At 41.0% G+C, this 21,586-nt stretch overlaps 1 protein-coding gene across 1 annotated transcript in view; it reads right to left on the bottom strand.

Moving 5' to 3' along the window:
• Positions 1–17,954, bottom strand: part of TSPAN18 (tetraspanin 18) — a 234,587-nt gene extending 216,633 nt beyond the window's left edge. The window contains exon 1 of the mRNA XM_058161711.1: positions 17,560–17,954. The gene's annotated coding sequence lies outside the window, so the exon portion shown is untranslated. The remainder of the gene's footprint in view (positions 1–17,559) is intronic.
• Positions 17,955–21,586: the final 3,632 nt, after the last annotated feature.

Below are 21,586 nucleotides of genomic sequence, written 5' to 3'. Positions count from 1 at the left end.
AGAGCCATACATATATCCTGGTTTGAGAATTGTGCTTAAGCACACTTGTTTCCTACTTTTAAATTTGCACTAAGACTCTAGCATATATTGGATAGTCAAACTTGAGACTTAGTAAAAAAAACATCAGCTCTGGAAATTTCAGGTTGTTTCTTTTTATGCCTTCTGTCTCTTGGCCACATGTCCCAGAATGAATCATATGCTATTTGATTGTAACTTTGGTTGCTTCAACTTTTCGTAAATACAGTATTTCCTCACACGCATTTGGCAGAATGTATATAGAGAATAGAACCATCCATTAGGAGTATCAAGCGATCGATGTTTAAATCCAAACAATAACAACTAATATATGCTACTTATATATGCTGTTATATGCTACTTATTAGTAACCTTGACTATCACTAAGTGTTGTATCTTTTTATTCTTGATGAATGAATTTTATTCTCCTTATGTACTGGGAGCATATACACCAAAGACAAATTCTTTGTGTGTCCAATCACACTTGGCCAATAAAGAATTCAATTCAATTCTATTGTCAGCCTCCACTCCAAACTTCGTATCTCTTTGTGCTCCTTATATTCAGTTGTTAGATAGAAGGAGATTGTATTTCAGTTGTTAGATAGAATGGGATTGTATTTCTAATGTAAATAGCTATTGGATTCAAGTTAAGAAGAGAGGGGCCTTTAAGAGTGTCGGTCTGACATAATTAAGGTGGGAGGAGAGATTAATGTTTTGAATTCACAGGAATGTTTGGGCGCGAACGCTAACGGACATTGCATTCCTGATTTGATTGACAACCAGAGACCTGCGGAAGAAGATTACCACGGGACCACGGGAAGGAGCTGGCATTGGACCAGACCCGATGACCTTTTGGGACAGAGGAGGGAGGAATAGGGTGATACAGATTGTCAGCCATATTCTGTCTCAGATTCAACTTTAACCCTGCTGCAATCCAGATGTAATTAGTAAATACTTTTCTTTATTTGCAAATGAAGTCAAGGTGTATTCTTTCCTAGTTATAATCAGAGGCAGCCTGACATTTATTCTATTCTAACAACTAATAATTATTAAGTTACATGCTTTGATAGAATTCTTGTATGTTTGAGTTTTCTATAGTCGTGCTTGGATGAAAGAGAAGGATGAAAGTTTTTCTGTAAGAAGCAGTCTGGAAAACACTATCAGTCTTTCCTTCAAGGCAAAGCAGAGAAAAAGAACAATAGACAGGTCCATGGCACACTTATCACTACCCTTAAGGTCTCTAGGAGTCAATAGGATAAGAGATGCAAAGAACTGTAGCTTCTGGATGTCAATGGAGATTCTCAGTCATCCAGGTCATGGTTGTCCCAAAGGTGCTTTTTTCAAGAGGACTTTCTGGGTTTTCTCTGAAGACATCCAAGAAGCTTCTTAAGTTCTGACTGGATGGTGGGAAATGGAAGGATTTATACTCCATGCAAACAGCTGGTCATTTGCATTCTTTTACCGGATCGTTAAGGTCACCTGGAGGTTTATCCGTGTCATCAGGGTCATGAGTGGTGCAAATTGGTGTGGACAGTGGAGCCTTCTTGGAACTGTTGAAAGGACTGTGTTGTAGATTGGAGATAGATGATGTCATATCCCTCCCCCTCTGTTGAGAGAGGGCTATTCAATTTTGACACAGATGACCTCTTTCAAACCAGCGATCCTTTCTGTCCAAAATATGGACTTTGTTGTCTTCAAAAGCTTTGTAGCTTCTGGAACTCTCTGACCCTAGCTCAGTATTGTCTACACACTGAGCAGAGACAATTCATTAGGGTTTCAGACAAGAGCCCTTCTCAGCCTCACTTGGAGATGCCAAAGCCTGAACCTGAGACCCCATGTGATATCCATGTACTCAGAAAAGGACAACTCTCTGAATCTACTTTTAGTTCTCATAAAAACTATCATCCACCTGCAGCTTAAAACGTAACAGATGCCTATTTTGTTTGGAAATGGAAATTATCTGATACAATTTAAGATAAGGAATTGACTTAAGTACAGATCAATTTGATTTAAATAGAAAAATGACATTTTCAATAGAAACAATCCTCCCAGCTGCCTTAGTTTAGAAATTGATTTAACAAGTTAATGCATGTTTCTTATGCTGACAAGCTGTAAGTGGAAAAATAACATTCTTAAATTCAAAGATGTGTAAGGTAATCATTTAGATCAAGGAAATTTTCCAATAGTTTTCAAACATCCCTCAAAATCATTGCCATCACAGTATTGTGCAATTATATGTTACAGTATAATTGTATGAAATTTTGATTACAATACATATACCGGTACATCACTTTTTCTCCATGTAGGCATAAAATGTAGAAAGTTACAAAGAAGCCAAGCATTTAGGCAATTCAAGAGCCTAAATTATCCAGCTCTTAAGGAATGAAAATATTTTATCAGTTCCTAAAAGATGACACAAAGTGTTAAAAAGCAGACCTCTTCCACCATTGAAATATAATTACTGATAAAACCTTTTCCCAGCAGATTCATGTATTTGTAAACTGTATCAGAAACTTTATCAATTAAACTGTCCCCTCAAACCACAATCATATTTTTAAGTAATCAAGTATTTTGATTCATTTGGGTCTGCAATCTCATATGCAGCCATCAAAAGAAGTCTTATATAATTAAGGAATTTACTGTATATTGTTGCCCATCTCACAAATAAGGGTTAGTACTTTGAAATCTGAGAAATATATTCTAAATCGGGATATAAAAAATAAGTCAAGAACTACCTGTACTGTGAGTTTGGTTTGAGAATGAGTAATTTAAAATAATTTTCCAGATAATTTTAAATAAGCTTTGTCAATAATAAGGAAAGGGGCAAAAGAGACAGTTACATATCAAATCGTCTGTTAACCACCTCTAGGTTTTGTACTACACTCTCTGAATCAGTATGAAGTGATTGGATTCATTTTGCAATATAGATTATCTAAAAATGACAAGACATGATGTAATAATGATTTGCTGGCTATAAGAAATCAGAACAGTATGAAATCAGGGCTTTAACTATTTCAACACTCTATTATTTATCGCCTCAAGGTATATACATGAAATCTTTCAAAGCACCCCATTTGTTCAGAATTCACTCCACACATCTAAAACAAAGCTGTCACAGTCCATGCATTCTGTAACTTTTGGGTCTTCCATAAAACTATTTCCATATGATAATAGTTTCCTCCCCAGGTGATGTATTACGGAACTGAATGAGCCTGTCTATAGTAATGGTTTGGGGGAACTATAATGACTTTAATCTCAGTAGTATGCTAATATACTTTTTAAGCTTATTGGTTATTTTAGTTATGTACTTTTAATCTGATACTGGCCATCCAAAGTCACAATTCACATGCTGGGTGACCACCCAAAGTGGGGGAAAAAAATGATACGCCAAATTTATCTAAGTTGTCGTCTCCAAAGTCAGTATGGCTACTAAGCGATATTTAATCCTCATTGCGATTTTCCTTGGCAATTTCTTTAGAGTTCTCCCCACTCCCATAAATTATTTCTGCAAGATTTTGTGTGTGATATTGATCTTTTGATTACAAAGACAGAATAATACTCATTTTTAAGTTTTGTTAGTAGATATAACATGTTAATGCCTATGGATATTTGTTATATATGTTTTATGATTCGATGATGCCTCCTTAAAATTATAAAAAATAGTTTCTATATTTGTTTGGTGCTGGCCTAGAAAGCAGATGTTTGTGAGTTCTAGTCTTGTCTTAGCCCTGAAAGCCAGCTCAGTGACTTTGGGCCAGTCATTTCCTTCAGTCCAACACACCTCACAAAGTTGTTGTTGTGGGGGGAAATGGAGGAAAAAGGAATGTTATGTATTCTTTATTCTAGTATATATTCGGTATGTTTCCCACATTAAGTTATTTATAAAAGTAATAAGGGCGGGATAAAAAAAATCTAAAATAACATGTTGATGTTGACAGTTTAGAACTAAAAAAAGTTCAAGTGTTGTTTTAGAGCTCACACTCTGCTGATTCTACTGATATCTACATTGTATTATTTGTTGAAAATACCGTGAATGCACAGAATGGCAGCATGCCAACTCTTGACATGTGGCTCTCCCAGGGCATTCTCAGCTTAAACTTTAACACATGTTGCTCTGCAGCAGAGAACAGAAATGAAGTGTGCTGCTTCTGCTTCCTTAGCCTATATGCATAGATGACTAGATGCGTTATCTGCTTACCATATTTTTTGGAGTATAAGACGCACCAAACTATAAGACACACCTACCTTTTTTGGTGAGGAAAACAAGAAAAAGAAATCTGCCTCTGCCTCCCAGCAATTTTGCCTCGTTGCAGCAAACAGGAAACAGCCTGCTTTATTTTCATTTTTGTTTTCAGCATAGCTTGATTAGCACAAGAAAAAAAAATCTGCTCCTAGCAATCTACCTCCTTGCAGCAAGCAGCAGAGGCCCACGCAGCAATAGGCAATGGCAATCCCTACAGCCTGAAACAGCTGGGAGTCGGGAGGCCGATCCAAGGGATAATCAACTTGTGCTAATTAGGCTATGCTGAAGCCGATATTTTATTTTATTTATTTATTTTGTCACAACATTATATACAAGCATATATAATGAAAGAAAACAATAGGACAGGAACGGTAGGCACTTTTGTGCACTTATGCACGCCCCTTATAGTCCTCTTAGGAATGGGGTATGGGCTGTTTCTTCTTGCTGCAAGGAGGTAAATTGTTGGGATGCAGAGGCCAAAGGGTGGGGGCCAGTGGGTGGGTGGTGCTACATTTGGTGTATAAGACGCACCCAATTTTCACCCCTTTTAGGAGGGGAAAGGTGCGTCTTATACTCCGAAAAATACAGTATAGAGATTTATTTATTTTTTACCTAGATGCATATAAACAGATTCCCCTTTAAACACTTCCAGTAGTTGACGCCTTCAGAAAAGATTTTCACAGAATAGTATTAATGATCACTATCAATTAGTAGGACCTTTGCATCTTCTAGATGGAACGAGCATATTTCCATGTCAGTTGAAGGGGAACAAGAGGGCAAAAGGACTAGGTTTCCATTTTCTGCTGGTGAACATCCAGAAGCATGTGGCTGGCCACTGTGAGAAACAAGGGGCTGGACTAAAATGGGCCTTAATCTAGATTAGCTCTTCTTTGTGTTCATGACCCCAACTGAATTCAAACAGACCAAGCAGAATGGCATCGAGAACTATTTTAGCACCAAAAGTTGTTGCCACAGGGATCCAAGTAGTATCAAAAGATGTATTTCTTTTGCAAGTAGTATCAAATGCAAGTAGTATCAAAAGAAGTATTTCCAAGCAGTTTTGATTTTATAAATCTTTTTTTGTAAAATCAAAACTGCCTAGAAATACTCCTTTTCCTTTAATTTATTACTTTAGAAAAGATACAAGATTTGATGGAGATATCAAATTAAGTATATTCACAGATTAGAAAAAAAATTGAGAAATATTGTAAGGAATCCATTATTATCCATTAAAGTCAACTCAATTATATTAAATGAAGCAATATGTATTTGAAAACATATAAAGATAGTTCTCAACTCACAACAGTTTGTTTAGTGACCGTTTGAAGGTACAACGGCACTGAAAAAAGTGACTTACGACTGTATTTCACACTTATGAACGTTGTAGCATCCCCATGGTCAAAATTAAAATTCTTGGCAACTGACTCATATTTATGACATATCCTGGGGTCATGTGATCATCTTTTGTGAGTTTCTGACAAAGTCAATGGGGAAGCCAGATTCATTTAACAACTGCGGCAAGAAAGGTTGTAAAATGAGCAAAACTTATTTAACAAATGTTTTACTTAGCCACAGAAATTCTGGGCTCCATTGTAGTTGTAAATTGAGGATTTCCTGTAGCCCTCGACTTACAACCACAATTGGGACTGGATATGCAGTGGTTAGTCATTCTGGTATAAACTGAGGCACCCATGTGACCAGTCTTGATTTTATGACATTTTTTGCAGCAGCCGTTAAGTGAATTACTGCCATCATTAAGTGAATCCATAATATTAAGCAAATGCTTCACGGTATCCCTTGCCAAATTGCTAAGAGCTCAGGCATGCGTTACTACATTATTCTGCTGTGCAAGATCAAAAATAAGACTTTGCACAGCAGAATAATGAGATCCGGGTTTAAGATAAACTGGATCCAAAGCTGCTCATTTTCTCCAAAAGGATCCAAATCTTGGGAAGTCATCTACATTAGTCTGGATCTAACACAGCTTATTCCCTCCTGTTCCTTTCAAAAGCAGTAGATGGTGTGGTTAAAAACAAAGATAGGTTCATACACTTACTGTCTCAGTAAGTACAAATTGGCAGAATTTGAGAAGTGGCAGAAATCCATTTTCCTATTTAAATCTTCTCTTCACATCTATGAACTGCCCAGATCAGAGCAATTATCTAGTTGGTTTGGTCAGATTCAAACAAACTAGTTGTCACTTTTTCTTACACCATTTGTTGCAGAAGTTGAGAAAAGTCAACAGCAGCCAAGCAGAAGCTATGTGAGTTTTCTACATCACTTGACCCACATGCTCAGACTACTTCTCCAAGAGAGGCCACTAACCAATCCAATTCCTAGTCATTCAATCCCATGCTTTGTACATAGATTTGCAAGCCATTCCTAACATGACCCATCATTGTAGGGAAATGAAACAGACAACCAATCGAGAGGAAAAAAATCTTTAACTTAGCTGCTGAGAGGATTTGACAACTCTTTGGACAGGACTAAATCAAGTAACTTCGAGCAAAAAGAGGTCAGGAATTCTTTTTTTCAAGAATTTATTTTCCCATTTCTTCTGTCTGCTTGATGAGAGGGAAGAATTAGTTAAATAGAAGACTCAAGTCATTTCCTGCATTTAAACTAAACTTTACATTAAACTTGGTCAGTTTTAATTTGGGTTTAAAGACAAGATCTTTCTCAGTTCACCCAGTTCACTCAGTACAATGAACAATAATACCCTGGCTAGGATCTTATAAGATCATGATGGCAAACCTATGGCACACGTGCCTCAGGTGGCATGCGGAGCCATATCGGTGGGCACATGAGCATTGTCTTAGTTCAGCTCCAGCGTACATTTGCACTCCGGCCAGCTGATTTTCGGGCCTTCCGGGCTAACCGGAAGTCGAAAAAGTGGCTGTTTCTGGCCTCCGGAGGGCCTCTGGCAGGGTGGGTGGGGAAGGCTGTTTTCACCCTCCCCAGGCTCCTAGAAAGCCTCTGGAGCCTGGGGAGAGCAAAAAATGAGACTTCTGGTTCCACCTGAAGTTGGGAAATAGGCCATTTCCAGCCTCTGGAGGGCCTCCGCGGGAGGCAGGGGGGCATTTTCGCCCTCTCCAGGCTCTAAGAAAGCATCCAAGAAAGCCTCTGGAGCCTGGGGAGGGCAAAAAACAGGCCTACCAGGCCATCACATGCCAAAAGCGGGGGGAGTGTGGGAGGGTCGCGCATGCATGCATGAGGGGCAGGGCACGTTGAAATATGAGTGTGGGCATGAGCGCATGCACACACCCCCTCCGCGCTCCCCCCACTTTTGGCACGCGACGGCAAAAAGTTTCTCTTATAACATCACTGTTATAAGATATTGTACGTTTTGGGATATTGTAAGCCACCCAGAGTCATTGGATAGGAGATGGGTGGCAAATAATTTTCATAAAAAAATAATAAATACAACATCAACCACCTAATTAGGTTGTAAATTAAATTAGAACCTTCAATGACTACTAAGTGGTATCAATGGCTGGAGGAAGCCAAACTGTTTCAGTTTATAATACCAGCACTAAATTAAAAGCATGATAAAGATGACATTGTTAATATCAGCAATGTAATAATAATAATAATTAAAGATAATGCCAGTGGCCTCTATCCTATTGATTCCTTCTGGAGATTGGGGCACAAATCAAACATCCAAATCTCTGCTACAGAATAAAAAACAAAAATGGAATGTGACTTCCTTCCTCTTATGAGTTGTTCCTTCAACTGAAGCTATCATGAGACTTGGTTATTGCCTAATTCAGATAACTACCCCCATTCATCAACAAATATTTCAGATCATCTGGAGAATGGATTTCCTCTGATGTCAACGAATAAAATTTGTCATCTATTTTTTTTCAAAGGTTTGTGGAGGGTTAATATTCGTCAGACTTAGGATAGGAAGAAAAAGTAACTCAGGGGAATTATTCCAAATGTACAAATCATCTTTAGGAGGAAACATTAAAGCATCAGCTATCAGAGAACCTGGCCCGCGGCACGACTGAAGAACTAGTCACGGCCTGGGAACAGGCCGCGGCTGGAGCTTTGGACCGTGTCGTGCCTTTGCGGCCTCTGACCCGGCACAGGTCCCAACCAGCTCCTTGGTTCTCCGAGGAGCTGAGGGAGATGAAATGCCAGAGAAGACGCCTAGACAGTGCCTGCAGATCCAGCCGTTCTGAGGCTGACCGGACACTAGTTAGGTCCTATAGTAGGACCTACCTAGTGGCATTGAGGGATGCGAAGCGTTCTTACGTTTCCTCCTTCATTGCGTCAGCAGATAACCGCCCGGCCGCCCTATTTCGGGTTACCCGCTCTCTCCTTCAACAGGAGGGGCAGGAGGACCCATTAAAAGGGCGTGCCGAGGAGTTTAACGGTTATCTATACGATAAAATCGTTCAGCTTCGGGATGGATTGGATCAAAATTGGGTAGATCCAGGCGAGAGTTTCGAGACCCGTCTTGTTGAGACTGTTTGGGATGGTTTTGACCCTGTGACTCCCGAGGACATGGACAGGTTGCTGGGAAGGTTGAATGCCACCACATGTTTACTGGACCCGTGCCCCTCCTGGTTGGTGCTGGCCACTCAGGAGGTGACACGAGGCTGGCTCCGGGGGATTACAAATGCTTCTTTGCGGGAGGGGGTCTTTCCCGCTGCCTTGAAAGAGGCGGTGGTGAGACCTCTCCTCAAGAAGCCTTCCCTGGACCCAGCTGTTGGGGGTGAGTCATTGGCCCCGATAGAAAGGGTGCACAACTTGGGCGTTCTCCTGGATGGGCGGTTGTCGTTTGAAGATCACCTGACGATCGTCTCCAGGAGAGCTTTTTATCAGGTTCACCTGATTCGCCAGTTGCACCTCTTCCTGGACCGGGATGCCCTATGCACGGTCACTCATGCTCTTGTTACTTCTCGCTTGGATTACTGCAATGCTCTCTACATGGGGCTCCCCTTGAAGAGCACTCGGAGGCTCCAGTAGAGTCCAGAATGCAGCTGCGTGAGTGATAGAGGGAGCGGTTCGGAGCTCCCATGTACACCCATCCTACACAGACTGCACTGGCTGCCTGTTGTCTTCCGGGTGCGTTTCAAGGTATTGGTTACCACCTTTAAAGCACTCCATGGCTTAGGACCGAGATATTTACGGGACCACCTACTGCCATCTTGTATCTCCCAGCGACCTGTGCGTTCTCACAGAGAGGGACTCCTTAGGGTGCCATCAGCCAAGCAATGTCGACTGACGGCCCCCAGGGGAAGAGCCTTCTCTGTGGGGGCTCCTACCCTGTGGAACAAGCTTCCCCCTGGACTTCGACAAATACCTGACCTTCGGACCTTTCGCCGCGAACTTAAAACTTATTTGTTTCGTCTTGCTGGACTGGCTTGAATTTTAATTTTAATTTTTAGCTGATTTTATGGGGTTTTAATTTTTATTAATTTTTAGTGTTATTTGTATTTTAATATTAGGCCAAATTTAATAAGTTTTTTAATGTGTGTTTTTAATATTGTATGCATTGCTGTATTTTTATTTTGGCTGTAAACCGCCCTGAGTCCTTCTGGAGAAGGGCGGTATACAAATTAAAATAATAATAATAATAATAATAATAATAATAATAATAATAATAATAATAATAATAATAATAATAATAATAATAATAATAATAATATCATCATCATCATCCACAACCATCCTTGCAACTGGTTCATGTCTAACTGTACTCTCATGGTACCTAGAATAATATGGGTCAAATCTGAAAGGTACACTTTAGAAAGCAATCAATGAGAAGTTATGCAAATATATGGCAGAACATAATGAAATGAGTTATCAAAAGGACATTAATTTTAATAGGAAGAACTATAAGGTCATAAAAAAGGAACCCAAACAAACATAGTTGCAAATGACGGTAGGTAATGGAACAGGATCACTCACTCAAGAATTGTTAATAATATGTGGTCACAAAGTAGAAAATACACATTTAGATGTAATTAGGAAGCGTTTCAAGTAGAAATTGATTAATAACCATATAATCATCATAGTAGAGTGCTTTTAGTGCAGTATGTGAAAACATCCATTTTGGTTAGCACTACGTCTAAATTAGGCCATATATAAACTAAAATATAACAATGCTAGTCATAAATAAAACAGATCAGGCAATCTGTGCTGAATAATTATTTTACAACTATACCTTTGAAAGTCAACATTTTATAATTAACACTGCATAGTCTTTCTCCCTCAGAAAAACAGTTCATCTAAAAGAGACTGAGAAATTCTAAAGTTAATTGTTTATGCAAAACAGATGAATATCCCATGGGTGTCTTGGTTTTGGTTTCTCTCTATAAAATGTACAACGGAATTAAGTACTCGGTAGTGCAACTTCAAGCCAAAAGGGTTTATTTACACATTTATTTAAATCTGAAAACCTCTTTATTTAGAGTTCTAGTTTTAAAATATGTACATCTTTTAAAAGAGAAGATATTTAAGTAGTAGTTAGCTCTCAAATAATTACACTTCTTCAGATAGCAGCCAACTCCAGCCTACTTGCTGGCCCAGAGTTTTGTGTCAAATCTGTTCTCTCAGCCTTTCTTCCTCTAAGTTTTGAGAAACCGCACTCATCAACCATATGTAGATCTCTGCACTGTTATAGGTATATAAGAGTAAACCTTTTTTTAAGTATGTTCAGTTCAAAAATGTGGCTCTGCCCACTTTACTTCAAATTGACAAGTGGCAGGACGGGCATAATTAAACATACAAATCTGATCATTTATTTGGAAGTAAGTGAATTTTCTTCATACAAAGAATTATATTTGGATCATTTCTATTATTTATCAGCTTAAATTCTTTATATCAGTACATACAGTCTGCAAACTGTCTGCATGGATGTGTGTGTTACTACTTCCTAGCAAAATTCATCCCTCCAAGAGCCAAAAGTTAGAATAGGGTAGAAAATGTTTCATTTTTAATAGCTTCAAATTAAGTACTATCATAATATTAATATGATATTATTTCATCCTGAGAAAGCAGCTCATTCATCATATTATAGCGGTGATGAAAGAAAAATGTCCACAAACCAAAACATCGCACAAAAGTCTTTCCTTTTTGCAATTGTTCATTTTCCTCCCCCATGAAACAGGCCACATATAAGCATATGCAACTTCTTATTCTGTGTACTAATAACATGCAAATTTGCCAACACAAAGATTGCACATGCTGCACACCTTTGTATCCAACGAAGTATGAATTTCTGAGTCTGTGCTGCAAATCCAAATGTTCACTGTTTAGTGGCAGTACAGAAATGCAACTGATTTGATCATTGACAGTACAGTGAAGTCAGCAAGGGAATGAGCAATTTACAGCTATTGTCAGCCGAAGTGCATCTAAGTACAGTATGGTTTCACTTAGTATAACTCCAGTCTACATTCTGAAAAACACTGTCCTTGAGAGCCCACTTGAATCATATTAACTGGCAGATAAAAAGCCCAGTAGCCTAAGGAAGGATAGCCATCACAAAACGCCAGTTTTTTATTTTTTTTATTTTATTTTTTTGAAGCAGGAAGAACACCAACTTGGCAAGCCTCAGTGACAGAAGCAAGCTAGCAAAATACAAAACCAACTATCCTCGTCTATTTATTCAAGCCCATTCTATACCAGAAGGCACTATTAAATCTTCTTTGTGATTTACTGACCTCATAAGAGTTGAATAAGAAAATAAATGCAAGGATCGAATGAAGCTATAATTCAGCAGGGAAGGTAAAGCGGATTTGCCATACAGTGTCAAAAATAAGAACCAGACTGTCTAACTGAAGTGACCCAAAATAAAACAAATGAACTAAAATTATGGTTTTTTTCATTTTTAACTTGCATCACTCATTTCTCTATTTCCATTTAAAGATAAAATGCAGTGTAGTGACTAAACAAACACACACACACATATAGATCTTGGCAAGAAGTTAGAACTGGTCAGCTGTTTCATAAACATATACTTCATTTGTTTTTTCTTTCCCTTACGTCATACCAAAAACTGTTAACACTAAACAATATGCCAAACATGACATCATCTTGGGATAAAGATGTTGTACTGTACTAGAAATAGAGAAAGTGGGGCCTACTTTAACAACCAATATTTCTGTGAAGTAACAAAGTTACATTTGACGGTTAAAACACATCAGGATTCAACAAGTGAGGGATGGGAGTCTTGTGCTGGTAAATTTAATTATGCCTACGCTGAAAGATATTCATTTCTGAAATTGTTTTTTTCTGTCCTAGCAAGCTCTTCTGAAATATTTAATTTTCATTAAATGCCCTTGTTCAAAGGGGTCTCAGCAACATAGAATAGTTTCATTTCAAGACTGGATCTGAATTCTTCAGCTGGTGTTCAGGAACATGGTGAATTCATCTATCTATTTGAAGGGTGTACTTTATGCTCATTGTATAAATTACATACAGGTAACCAGGAGATGCTCACAGTCCTTGAAAGTCTCCCAATGTACCTGCTACACTGGGAACAGCACCCACCAATTGTTGTTCTGCTCCCTCCATCCAAGGTGCCTCCTCTCTCAAGTTCCTGCTTCTACTGCAATACTGTATATTGCAGATGACGATTTGTGGAAATTATTTACACTTTTCCCAAGCAAAATGATTGGCAGATGGGTGATGGGATAAGATGTACACCAAGCGACTCAACTCTCCATTAGAGGCTTTCCTTCCATTGCCAAGCCATTCATGCATTCATTCATAGATAGTGTAGATCGAAACATTAACTAGTTAGCTAGTTGCTCTGATTTATTCATTAAGACTTATAAATCGACCTATATTGAAGCAACAATCCTGGGCAGCACACAAACAGTAAAAATAACAGAAACCCACAAACGAGAATAAATAAAAATCTAATAAAGAATAAAAATCTAATAAAAATCTGTTAAAAACTCATGGCATCCAGGACAGAACTCTCCCACACACCCACACTGTACCTTTGCTTCAGACTCATCCCACTCCAACCCTTGTGGGAATAGGGTCTTGAAGGCTTCAAGGCCTTTCAGAAGAATGGAGCCCTGGCAGATCTCTGGGCAAAGGGTGCTCTACAGAAAGTAATTCCAGACTGAACTACCAGCACACAAACATTTTAAAAATCACCAAATAAATAAATAGATTGGCATCATAATATGAAGGGCTGACACACTCAGAACAGAATATAGTCAATCAAAAAGTCTGGAGGAACAAGTATATTTATAATTAATGCCAACCTAGCTAGAGTCTGTGCCAACCCTAGACAAAAAGAAAAATCCATTATTGGGGCATCTGTCTCAAGAAAGCGATCTCGAGTTGCTGTAGAGTGAATATCTGATAATCCATCTCCATTCAATCTTGACTGCTGGCCAGGCAGAAAAGAAGCTCTAAATCCCAAAGTGGAAGCCTTTATATGAACTGTAGACTTTGCCATATTCCTAAAATGTAGTAGGAGAAAACAGGCATAAAGCAATAGAGGAAGAAATTGTTAGTATTTTAATTATCTCCTGATGTAGTCCTTGTTTAGCAACTACAATTGGAACCAACAACTCAGTCATTAAGTGAAGCAATTACCAAGTAAAATATCACGTGACGGTGCTTACAATTCTACTTCAACCTTTTTTTGCTTTAGTGTCAGAAGGATCTCATCCCAGCCAGTTGAGCTCAAATGGCAGCAAAGGCTTCCAGCTCACAAAGAAGCTGGATAAACCTTATAGACACTTTTTCCCACTTCCCAAACCTTTGGAATATTCACCTCAATGCTGAGATAATTAGCAAGAAGAGAATTAATGTCTGCATTTGTTTTCATTGGAGAGAAAGGGATTACAAGAGAGTAAACAGACACATAATGGGGAACACACATTGAAAGGAATATGCTAGCACTAGCTGTTTGCCTAACGTTCTCTCTGCCTGTTGTTTAGGTGGTAAAAGAAGTCCTTTAATATGAAACTGGTTAGGGTCTTCCCAGTTTCAGGTAGGAGCTGCAAGGAGGCAGAAGATTCTAATCAACTAATTTAACTCACAGAGAGCTTGTTAACTTGCAGTTAGCATTTTTAGGGAGCTCTGCAACTGGGGAAAGGCAATTCAGGAAGAGAGAACTTGTTTAAGCAATCTCTCTACTCTTTGGGGCAAGGGTGTAATGGGTATGGTACAAAACAATCCATGTTTTTAGCATTTATAGTACTCGACAAAAATCACCCCTTGGTAAACAATGTTTTTTTTTAACCACAGCATTCACTTGACAATTTGAAATAATTTTGCATTTCTGAAAGACAAGAACATTTGCCACAACTCAATTTTGCCCCTTGGTTGTGCTTGTGTATTCTATTCTATGGTGCTACCCTTGAAGATTATTTGGCAAGTACATCTGGTCCAAAATACAGTGGTGCAAGTAATAACAAATACTTCTTATGCCCATGTGTCGTCATTCTTATATGAGTGCACTGTCTGCCAGTCAATGTCCAGGTGCAATTCAAAGCGTTGGTCACCATCTATAATGCCCTTCTTGGCATAAGACTTGGTTAACCACTTATCTCTAATCATTTTTGCCCAACTAATATGCAATGGGGTATCTTTTCCAAATTCCGAGTCCAATCTACAAATCCTGCATTTTCTGATGTCTCTTATCCAAGTAGTAACAAGATCTAACTCCACTTAGTTCTTTCTGTATCAGCAAAGTTCATCTGCATGCTGCCATCTGCTGTGATCCCTTACCAGAAAGACCATCTATATAGCCATGATGGCAAACCTATGGCACGAGTGCCACAGGTGGCATGCAGCGCCTTCTCTGTGGGCATACGAGCCAATGCTCCAGTTCAATTCCAACGTGCATGCGCACGTACCTCCCGCCAGCCAGGTTGTTGGAACTCTGCTGAGCCTATGCAGGGGGTGGGGTGGCCGTGTGCACATGCACGGGGGCGGGGGGCATGTGCAGGGGCTACATGCTCATTGCATTTTGGAGTGCGCTCTGGGCACTCAGTCTGGAAAAGGTTTGCCATCATGGATCTATAGTAAGAAACATGACACAGTGTTGCCCTATCAAGTTTAAATTATTTTAGACATGTATATATTTTACCTATACAACCACCACCTACAATTCTTCATACATAAGAAGCCACCACATTACTAGACCATATCTCTATCAAAGAAGGCAAATATAAGTGGTTCCAGGATAATGTTGCAGGATCCAAGCTGGGTCAGTCACCTGGACCAGAGGTTTAGACTTTTGAATTTTTGGACTCCTACTGGGGCCCATCCTCAGGGAACTTCTCTGAGCACACATTCTGGTTGAGAGAGAAATCTCCTGAGGATAGTGCAGCCCAGCCTATACTGCCTAAAAACAGTTTGTTAAGTAAGGTACAGCCTCAAGGAGAAGAGCTGGAAATTTCAGAATAAATTGTTCCACTGTCCAGCTAATCTCATAAAGAATTTTCCAGATGTGTAACCTTTGCCTTTTCTCCTAAACTCATTTGTAGAAATAACCAATCACAGTATTGTTCAGAACTATAATTCTACTAACTCTGACAAATGCAAAGATAAGTATACTCATTTAGCAACCTTTCCCCTTCTGGTGCCTCCAACAGCAGTTGGCTAGAGTGCTGGGAATTATACTCCAATAACGTCTGGAGGACAGCAAGCTGGGAAAGGCTACTCCAAAACTCAAGGTTTTAGTAAGTGTGAACTGTACAAACATATGTTAAAAGCAGAAAGAAAGAGTGAGAACTACGAACAATACAAATGTCAACTTCTCACAAATACATTATTATAGGCAAATGTTCTCCACCACATTTTCCACTCGGCTTGGTTGCTAGCTCTTTGCAGAGCAGGAGGGAAAAACAAAGATATCACTGAACGATTACCAGAGTTATTTCTTGAACTTTAGCACATCCATTTGGCGTGTAATGCTTGTTAGCAATGTGGAGATCCACACTAGAGAATAGATAAAATAAGAATAGGAATATTCACCCAAAAAAAAATGATTCTTTGAAGAAAGAAAAAATTCCACACTTAACCATTAGTAGAAACTATAAAAGTTAAAAAGATAAGAGCAACAGCTTACTAAATTACCTTTTGAAGCTAAAATGCAGGTTTTGTTGAATAAGGGTAAGAAATTGAATATGGAAATGAACTGTAGCAGAATGGGAGGGCATCCCCTAAAACTATAGTATTTAAGGAATATTTAAATTTGGTTTGCATAATCCAGAATTTCTAAGCACTTCTTTTCTACATCAGATCTAAGCACAACTGCAAGCAAAGCATGTGCATCAAGTTTGAAGGGGGGAAAGAGGATGGAAGAAACTCTGCATCTCAAAGTAACTCGAGGAACCTTCAAGACGACAAAACCACAAAAGCAAGGCAATAAAGACATTTCTCTTAGCCTCCATTTCCTCGACGGCAAATGCCCCAAACCTTCCGAGGGTGGAGGATGGATGACATCCTACCAATTTTTACCCAGCCTCAGTTGACTCTTAAGAAAAAAATCAACCGACGGGACACAGAAAGAAAGGCGGAAGGCTGTCGTTTACCTTTTCCTTTTACAAAAACGAACATCAGAAAGAATCGGGGACAGCTTTGTAAACTTCAGAAGGAAGAAGGGAGCTGACGGGAGCGTCGTGATAAAGTGTCGCGGGTGGGGGGAGTCAACACCAAACTTCACATCTGGGGCAGTCACCCTTAAGCTCCGACCATAAAACACCAGTTTAAAAATAGAGAGGGTGAAAAGGACCCTGGAGGACTTAATTCTCGAGAAGAATGAAGAGCCCGCCCGCTCGCTTTTGGGCACTTGATGTGGGAAAGTGGGAAAGATCACGAGGAACTTAGTAAAGAGTGGCGGAGGGGAGGGGAGAGGAGGGAAACCTCTAGAGACAGGATGAGGGTTGGGTGGCGCCTTTGGGGAGCCGCTGAGTAGCGAAGAGCCGGATCTCTAGTAAAGCACCTGGGAGGTTTTACGGCTTGATAGGGTTCAACCGTTTGTCAATATGGGCTCGTTCAGAAGAACTGGAGAAGCCTCGGCTCCTCAAGGGTGAAGCTAATTTTATTCGCATTCCGGGGAGGATTGGGGTGGGGGGAGGACAAAAACTGACCCGCAACCCAGCGATCTCTGGAGCACGTGAGAACTCCTGGGCGTGTCCTCTGGAAGCAGCGACCGGGCAAGTAGTCGGAGTCGGACCCGGACCCGGACCCTTGCGCGGAGGGCAGCGTTCGCCAGGGCGGGTAGGGAGAAGCGGTTTCGGCGGGGGCAAAGTAATCGAGGAGAGAGAAGACGTCCGTCCGTCCCCCGCCCCTCCCCACTTCCCCGGTTGTCTTACCCTCAGAGTAGCGGAAGGCAATCCAGCCGCCCGGCGATCTCCCGGCTCGCAGGCAACGTTAGCCCAGCTCTCTCCAAAGGCGCGGGGGCTGGAGCAACTTTGGGGAGAAGCCGCTAGAGAAGATGTCGCAGACGGCGCTGCCTCTGCTGCCGGCGCTCAAGTTGTAACACGGGTCCTAGGCGGCGCGAGGAAACGCGGGCGAGCTCTTGCCTGCGGCAGCCACTCACCGTTCGCGGGGCTGCGGGCGCGGAGCCTTTTTGCCCAGCCGCCTGATGAGAGAGCCGGAGTCGCCAGCTGCAGCTAAGCTCCACCGCCCCGCTCCGCCCCGCCCCGCGCCCCCTCCCCCTCCCCGGGCCCTTGCGCCGTCCCTTCGTTGCATTGTTCGCGGCTTTCAGTCCAGAGCAGGAAGAGAGCGGGCGCGTCTTGCTTGGCATCTCAGCGTCTGCCCTTTTTTTTTATTGCTTGCATGCCTTGGTCCCTTCTCGGTTTTCTGTCTTTTCTTCCCCATCCGCCAGTTTCTCTCTCTCTCTCTTTCCCTCTCCCTTCCTCCCTCTTCTTCTCTCTCTCTCCCTCCCTCTCTTTTTATTTTTATTGCTTGTATGCCTTGGTCCCTTCTCCGTTTTCTGTCTTTCCTTCCCCATCAGCCAGTTTCTCTCTCCCTCCCCTTCTCCCCCCTCCCCCTCCCTCCCTCTTTCTTTATTTTTATTGCTAGAATAGTTTGGTCCCTTCTCGGTTTTCTGTCTTTCCAGTTTCTCTCCCTCCCTCTCCCTCCGTCCTTCTTTCTCCCTCTCTTTTTATCTTTATTGCTTGCATACCTTGGTCCCTTCTCAGTTTTCTGTCTTTCCTTCCCCGTCACCAGTTTATCTCTTCCTTTCTCCACCCACCCACCCACCCCCACTGCACTCCATCCTCTGGCGAAGTTTCTACCTTTTCCGGCTCTTTGACTTCGAGGATCTCCCTCAGGAAACTTTTTGCCCTTCTTGAGATGAATGAACTGGCAATTAGGGAAAGGAGAGCCTATGGGACTGAACTTTCCTCTCCCTTTGGGGTCAAATTAAAAATAAACACTGTGAGAGAGAAGTTTAAGCAGCCGTCATCCAAGGCAGTTGAGGGGATGGAAAATTCAGACAGGACAGAGTGGAAGAAACAAATATATGAGTTGACATAATATGTAGGCTGCTATCTGCCCCAGTTCTTAAGCTTTGAAGACGTTGCAGCAATTCTTGCGGCTGCCACATGGACTGCCAGGAACATCTTGCAGATGTGATTGTGGAAACAGACAATCATTGAAGTGCAGGTGTGCACAGCCTATATGTTTATACAGTTTAACATGGAACGGTCAAATCCTACTCAGTTGGGGAAGATCTGGGAATCAAGAGCGCCATGAATTGTAGTGAGATGTCTTTAAATCTGGGGGTTAATACAGAATCTTGTAAGTGGTAAGACACTTTATTAAGATGGTGGTTTTTTGTTTTTAAATGAATCTGGGAATTGTTCTGGGATTTGCTAAGCCTGTGGGATGGCGGATAGAAATGGCATCCAAAGGTGCCTTTGGGCAGCTTCAGCAGGTCTATGGGTTATGCCCTTTCCTGATTTGGTAATGTTGAGGCAGTGACTCAAACCCTTTGGTAATGTTGAAGGTGATGACTCAAAGTCTTGATTACATTGCAGATTGCTTTATCTGGGGTTCTCCTTGAAGATGACTTAGAAGCCATCGAAGTCTTGCTTTGCTTCCCCCCACCCCCGTTTTCCTGGCTCCGAAGAAATAGACCGAATAGATTGTCTCATCATTACCATTGTCACTGGATGGAGCTGCTGATAGGCAGTAGAGGTTTAGCAGAACAGAGCTTCCCACGTGCTACAGAAATGCTGGATATAACATCTCAGTTAAGGGCGATGTCTCTCTGTCTCTCTTCTCAGAATCTTCTCAGATCTTCATTAGCTTCTGGGACCACTTCAAGGTGCTGTTAATTACCTATAAGTCCTATATAGTTAGATCCTTGTTGCCTCTAAGATCACTCTGAGCAGAATCTGCCCACCTAGGTACTCTAAAAGGAGGAGGATGCTTTGAGGTTAGATAGTCCTCGACTTACAAGAGTTCATTTAGGGGCTGTTCATAGTGATTTATGACCATTTTTCACGCTTATGACCGCTGCAACATCCCCATGGGCACATGCTAAAAATTCAGATGCTTAGCAATTGATTCATATTTATGATGGTTGCAGTGTCCTTGGGTCACGTGATCACTTTTGGTGACCTTCTGACAAGCAAAGTCAATGGGCAAGCCAGATTCACTCAACAACCGTGGCAAGAAAAGTCGTAAAATGGGGCAAAACTCACCTAATACATGTCTCACTTAGCAACATCAATTCTGGTCTCAATTGTGCTCGTAAGTCAAGGACTACCTGTACTCCCTCCATGGTAGATCAAGAGCTGGGCCCACGGGAATAAGCTTCTGAGGAACACCCCTACTGTATGGTGTAGCATCCACCCCCAAGCTATGCCCTCATCCTATTATCTTTCCAAAGTTCATGGGTTTTTAGAATAGTAATGCTTTCCTGTGGCAATGATTGCATTGAATATGAATCATTTTTTAAACTGTATATTTTAAGACACTTAGAGTTGCCTTGAATAAGTAGCAGGCAAATGCTGCTGTTCTTCTATTATCTTTTGGTCGACCTATCTACAGGTAGTCATCACTTAGTAACCATTAAAAATTATAAATTATAAATTATATATTAATTAAATAATTAATTAAATAAAATAAAATTATATTATAAATTTAATTATATAATTAAAAATTATAAATCCTTATGATTTATATTGATATATTGATCATCAATTGTGTTGTAAATGTTGTACCTTGATGAACGTATCTTTTCTTTTATGTACACTGAGAGCATATGCACCAAGACAAATTCCTTGTGTGTCCAATCACACTTGGCCAATAAAATTCTATTCTATTCTATTCTAAATTATGACCGTGCATAACAAATGGTAGTTATGCTGAGTCCCCAAAACTACCACCACACCCCCACAGTCATGTGATAAAAATGTGGGCTCTTGTTCCAGTTGCCCACATTTACAGCCTCAGTCTACCCTTCAGCTTCCTCCCATCTCTTCCCTTTAGGCCAGGGGTCTCCAACCTTGGTCCCTTTAAGACTTGTGGACTTCAACTCCCAGAGTTCCTCAGCCAGCTTTGCTCTTGGAGTTGAAGTCCACAAGACTTAAAGGGACCAAATTTGGAGACCCCTGCTTTAGGCCATCCTGAAACCCACCACCTATTCCTGCTGCCCTGTCCTCTCCCAACCCAGGCTGTCTTCTTCCTTCTGCTGCTGAGGAGGCATGCTTACCAGGGGTGGGTTCTATTTACCTTTACTACCGGTTCCCATTGTGCCCGCACGTGCGCTCTCACTCCACTCGCGCGGACGCAGAAGCTTCTGCGCATGCGCAGAAGAGTTTTGATGACATTTGGGTCAGTGGGCAGAGCCTCCCACTGGTTTTACTACCAGTTCTATAGAACCAGTCCGAACCGGGGAAAACCCACCACTGATGCTTACTTCTCAAATGTTGCTGTTGCTGACGGTATGCAAAGCCTTTATGTGGCCACCCTGAAGCCTTGCAAGGTTGTGCTGAGACCTCACAAGGCTTTAGGAAGCAAGGCACAGCAGCTGTCCTGGCCAGGTGCCCCTCATCATTAATAGAAAAAAAAAAGACAGCAAAGATCAGCTGGTGGAAGTGGGGGGGGAGGGCACCAGGGTGGTGGAGGGGCAGGGTAGCCGAAAGATGAGTTGGGAATAGGAGATAGGTGGGAGAGGGGAGAGGGGAATTGGAGCAGAAGCCTGGCAGGGCAGGAGAATATGACGTTGTGGCCTAAGGTAGTTGGAACTACCAAATGTGCCATTGCTAAGCTGTGCATTCCCTAACAACCAATTCGCTTAGCAACAAAAATTCTGGTCCAAATTTATTTTTTTTATTTTTTTTCATTTATTTATTTATTTTGTCAAACCCAATAGTATATATAAGT

Source organism: Ahaetulla prasina, chromosome 1 (assembly GCF_028640845.1).
Source record: "Ahaetulla prasina isolate Xishuangbanna chromosome 1, ASM2864084v1, whole genome shotgun sequence".
Classification (NCBI taxonomy): domain Eukaryota; kingdom Metazoa; phylum Chordata; class Lepidosauria; order Squamata; family Colubridae; genus Ahaetulla; species Ahaetulla prasina.
Note: the sequence above shows the minus strand (reverse complement) of the source record. Positions and strands in the feature narration are given on the sequence as shown.